Source organism: Alosa alosa, chromosome 16 (assembly GCF_017589495.1).
Source record: "Alosa alosa isolate M-15738 ecotype Scorff River chromosome 16, AALO_Geno_1.1, whole genome shotgun sequence".
NCBI classification, from domain to species: domain Eukaryota; kingdom Metazoa; phylum Chordata; class Actinopteri; order Clupeiformes; family Clupeidae; genus Alosa; species Alosa alosa.
In genome coordinates, this window is record NC_063204.1 from 11,774,451 (window position 1) to 11,780,365 (window position 5,915).

The following is a 5,915-nucleotide window of genomic DNA, read 5'->3' on the forward strand; positions in this document are numbered from 1 at the left end:
AGCCATTGATAAACTGTAGGAGGAGCAGAGGATTTCCACTTGAATAAGATCAATCTCCTAGCCAGGAGGGTGGCAAATGCTACAAAATCAGCCTTGTATTTAGGCACCATAAGAGCTAGGGGTAGCACTCCAAATAGGACTGTCACTGGGGTAGGATCACAGGGCACATTTAAAACAGTTGAAAGAATATAAAAAAATTCAGTCCAGAAATTATGAAGACTTGGACAAGATAAAAACATATGAATTAGGGAGGCTGGAGACTGTTGGCATCGATCACATAGATCTCCTCCCCAAGATCTTGTTCCCAGAGAGTCTTAATGGAAGAAAGGGAATGATTGTATTCAGAAAAGATTTTGCTATACATGTATGAAATGAAACCTTTCTCTCTGAAAACTGGTTGTAGAAATATGTTTTTTTCATCTTGTGGCTTAATGGGGAAGTTAGGGGCTTCAGCTTGAACAAAGCTGCGTATCTGTAAATAAAAAAAAAAAAAAAAAAAATTACCCAAGGAGAATCGTCCGGTCAGCTGCTGAAACGAGGCAAAGGTTTCATCTACGAAGAGGTCACTGAAAGAGGTGATACCTGCTTGCACCCACGCAGAGAATGCCTTGCCCATTAATGATGGTGGAAATGAATGATTTTGATTGATAGGGGCATGAAGCAGAGATGGAGTAATGTCAAAGTGAAGCTTAATCTGTTTCCAAATTTTGAGAGTAGTCCTCACAAGTATGTTTTTTGTGTATTGTACAGTGGAAGAGGTTCTAGGAGAATATAAGAGTGCTGGGAGGGAAGTTGGTTTGCAGAAAGTAGCTTCCATATTGACCCAGGCGGCAGTATGTTCTGCATTTGGGATTTGTAGCCAGTAGTGAAATATACATAAGTTGGCAGCCCAATAATAAAATTGGAAGTTTGGTAAAGCAAGGCCACCAAGAACCCTTGGTCTTTCTAAATAAACTTTGCGGAGTCTTGAAGGCCAATTCTGCCATAGGAATTCGGAAATCAAACTGTCTAATTTACAGAAGAAAGTTTTGGTTAGGTATACTGGCAAACGCTGAAAGAGGTAAGAGAATTTAGGTAGAATATTCATCTTAACCGATTTAACACGCCCAGCCATAGATAGGGGAAGTAAAGACCAGCGTTTTAGATCTTGTTTAGGTTCTAGTTAGCAGAGGATCAAAGTTTGCTCTGAAGAGCCTTTCAAACTTATCTGTTATTTGAATACCTAGATACGTGAATTTATCAGAAACTACTTTAAATGGTATATTTGTTTGTAAGATAAAGTTGCGTCCGGCTGTGTTCAAAGGAAAGATCTCGCTTTTGTCATAGTTGACCTTGTAGCCTGAAATAGCCCCAAAGGCATGAAGTGTGGAGAATACATTTGACAGTGAAGGAAAAGAAGCAAGTCATCAGCATACAGAGCAACCTTTTGCTCAACTTCACCCCTGAGTATTCCAGAGATCTGTGAATGAGAACGTAAAGCTACAGAGAGAGGCTCAATAGCAATTGCTAAAAGTAAAGGAGATAACGGGCAGCCCTGTCTGGTGCCACATTGAAGATTGAAGTATTCTGAATTTATATTGTTGGTTCTAACTGAGGCAGAGGGGAGATGGTATAAGAGTTTAATCCAGGAGATTTTGTCACATAACCCAAACTTCTTCAGGGTGTAGAAAAGGTAATTTAACCACGTGGCCGAAGGCCTTCTCCGCGTCTAACGCAACAACGGCCTCCGAACCGCGTGAAGGGGGAGAGTATATTATGTTAAATAGACGTCTAACATTGAAAAAGGAATGTCTATTTTTAATAAATCCTGTTTGGTCATAAGATATCAATGAAGATAAAATGGAGTCTAAACGCATAGCCAATACCTTAGCTAATAGCTTAGCATCTACATTGATCAACGAAATGGTTCTATAGGAGCTGCAGAGGAGTGGGTCTTTGTTTTTGTCTTTGTTTTTTTTTAATATCAAGGAGATAGATGTTTGCCGTAGAGATGGTGGTAAGCAGGAGGAGGTAAATGATTCATTCAACATTTCAAGCAAGAGAGGGGTCAATAGATCAGAATTTTTTTTATAGAATTCTACAGGGAAGCCATCTGGGCCTAGCCTGACGAGCCAGACCCACATTAAAATGTAGCGTCTGGGCACTCACCGTTCGCAGTGCTCCGTCCGAGGGGCGGGATAATCAGTTGTCTTTCAAATTCCCTCTGCACGCTTAATGGGACAGCGGCAGCTTATGAGTCCCATGCGTTTTCCCACCAGTGGAGCTAGTTGGCTAGTTCAAACGTTTGCCAACTTAATAAAAGCTTAACTCGTGTCACACATCCATCTTATTTGTTTTCAAGTAGCAGGGAATTCAAGCCAAACCGTTGCAACTCTGCCATCAATCATTATGTTAAGCCCACCTAACGACTCTATACACGATTTCATTGGCCTGATTAAGTTTCGATTTCTGGAGCTCACAAGCCAACGGAGAGTTGCTAGACTAGCCCTGGCAGCAAATGTAATTTGTTGCAGCTAGGGGCGCGTCTAGATTTCTAGGCTAATCTGGGCCTGGACATTTACCACTTTGCATTGCACGGATTGCGCTGGAAGATGGGGGAAAAAAACTAATAAGTTGTGGCCACAAAATAGCAATTCGTTCCCACAAAATAATAAGTTGTGGCCACGAAATAGCAATTCGTTCCCACAAAGTACTAATTTGTGGCCACGAAATATTAATTCGTTCCCACGAAATAGGTAATTTGTGGCCACGAAATATGTATAGTCTAACGTGCACTGGACAGCTGGGTGAGCAAATTGAGCGCCAGTAGAAGCCTGTCGTGTCTTTTCTCATCACTCCCCACCAGCTCGAGTGGAGTGTCCTGAAATTTTGTGCCAAATTTCAGCACTTTTTAGCCAGGCGTTCTATGGGCTGCCATAGACTTCAATGTCAGAAGTATAACTAGATGTACCGCATAGCGGTACAAAATATGACCGCTGCTCAGTCCTGTACTGTACATCCGTTCTGCGAACATAAATCACACTAATCAATTTGTCTCCATCTTCTACTACTCCATTCCCCACTCTTGAAACTTTTGTGTTGTTTGGCATGCCTGAGTGTGTGTGTGTGTGTGCGGGCCGCACAGAAAGTAGCCTGATGGCGCTGCAAAGGTGAAAAGATAGCACTAGCCAAAAAATTTGTAGCATTGTTATAAAACCTTTAAAATCTCTAAACAATCACAAGTTGGGCAGTTCATCACAGTTCATCCATTACAACTGGACTGATGAAAGGTCATGTACACCTGGCTACATTGTATTTGGGGAAAACAGAAGGTATCAGTTTTACTTTTATTTTTATGTATTTATTTATTTATTTATTTATTTATTAATTAATATACAAAACAATCCCTGTCATTTCCATGCAGTTTTCAACAGCTATCAAGAAGAGAGGTCATGCCATGGATTTTTGTAAATGTTTCTTCTTCTGCATAAGCAAGATTTTATCTTTAGTTCATATGATATTCAACTTTATTGTCAATGCACAAATTAAATACCAAAGTCTAAAACGAAATGCAGTTTTACATCTAACCAGTGGTACAAATAACTGACATGTCCAAAAGGGTCTTCATGAAATGCATTGCTAGACTGTTCACATTTTAACGGGCCAAGTTGAGAGCTGCGACCGTGACAACGTAGGCGCCTGATAGAAATATTGTTTAGATTGAGATTTCTACGCTCTGGCATCCCCTCTGCAACATGTTCGCCCCCCGGTTTCAGAGCTATTCTAAATGCAAAATGCATAGAGGGAGTTATGACAAAACAGTGACTGTTAACAAACTAGATCCTAGAAAGCTGTTAGCTTTCCTAAGCCCTATAAGCTGGGCCTATTACACAACATAAATTGTCACTATGCTACAGTATGCGACCCAAATAAAATCTCCTTTGGGAACCAATGGCTTACAGCAGGTGTTTTCAACTGATTGTGAACCAGGGACCACCATTCTGACTAAAGACAGGACCACTACTGAATACAAATACTGATTCCCACATTGCAACTACTGAATCCATGGTCAGGGACCACCAGCAATGTCCTCATGGACCACAAGTGGGCCGCGGACCACTGGTTGAAAATCCCTGGCTTACAGTATCAAGCGGACTTAAGCTGCCACCTCTTGGCGAAAAGTTGCAATACATTTCACACAGCTGTGTGAATCACAGAAAGTGCAAATGAAGTGGCCACTTCTAAATGGGACCCACTGTACAGTAGCTGAAGGTCTGTGACTAAAGCAGCCATAATGAAAGTGTTATCATTGTTTGGATACTTCACACGCACATGCTTTTTAATCGCATAGGCTACAACTACCAAACTGGATTCAAGCACAATGATTCCCCTCTCACACCCTAAACAAGCAGTTCAAACAAACGAACAAGCCTCAGTCTGACGCATGTATAGCCATAGGCAAAACTGTATCAGACATAACGTTGCTAAATCATCCATCGCACAGAATGATTTTTGTAGCACGTGCAACAGGTACAGCCTTGCCCTGGATACATCTCTCAAAGTGCGCTCTAAAACATTTGGTTTAAATGGAGATGTAGATCATCACGGGTGCGTTGTGACGAGTTGACACAAATGTTTCACTTTGCCGAATTTATGTAGTCAATTACGTCGTCTCAGCCCTAGTTAGCCTACTTTACTTTGAACCATGCTCAAAACACCTTTGAAAATAGAGGATTGAAGTAGCTAGTGGGTGTTTAGGAATGAACGTTAGCAGATGCTTTTTGAGACTTGTGGTCTTAATGCAACATTTTACAAAGCAATGACTGGGCCACCAAGCACTGTGAGCGAATCAACAGCAGAAAAACCTATTTGGCAAGCAGAAATGTCCCAGCCTGTTTAGGATGCTTCATAGACAGGTTATCTTTCAGGTATATTTTCCATTAGAAAACCATAGCGTTAGCGCTGTTATCAATTTGCTTGGTAACCGCATTTATGGTTTTCTACAAATACACCAATAATCATATTGGCCTCCATCACTCAACCAATGCTAACGGTAACATTATTTTACCTAGGTCCCAGGCTATTGTATAGATAGATAGATAGATAGATACTTTATTGATCCCCAGGGGTATAAGATTAGCGTAGCCTACCTGCAGTAAAAACCAAGCCCAATAAACATTCTCAGATTTATTTCGGCTTCAAGAAGAAATGGGAATGACATTTTATGTGAAAATCATCCTACCCTTATTAGACGTTCTCTGCGGTAACTACAGTGTTGTCCTTGTAGGAAGTGTCTATTGTCTTTCCAACCCACTTTAGATTAACTTCAAACAATAGTGTGTATGTGGATGCGTGTGTCTGTGCCTGTGAGTGTGTGTGCATGCATGTGTGTGTGTATGTGTGCATGTGTATGTGTGTGTAGATGTATGTATGTGTGTTTGCGAGAAAGAGTGTGTGCGAGACAATATCCTCTTCCAGCAACCCTTCGCTCAACACCACCATCTACAGGCCAATAAGTGTACAGTCACTAAATGTACACATAACTTAATTAACCCCCCATAAAATACATAAACACATAAAATTTGGTGCAGTTCTGAACATCTTAACTGAAGATAGGGGCGATTAAAGAAGAATGATATTGCATTTTCATTTTTACCGGGGGGGTGCAAATCACAAATGAGTGATTATGGGCTATGTAGAGCCTTGAGACAAACTTACCATAAAAAATTCTTCATCCTCAGTGCCATGGTTCAGGTAGTTATTTAGGAAAAACTGAATTTTTTGGGTTTCGGGGGCCCAGGCTGGGGGGGGGGGGAGTTGGCCCTCGGGGAGCTTCGCTGCACAAGGTAAAATCATTTAACAATAAAGAATAATTAGTAAGCAAAAACACACCACGCTGTGTCCCAGAGACCTTTTAAGACTTTTAAAGACATTTT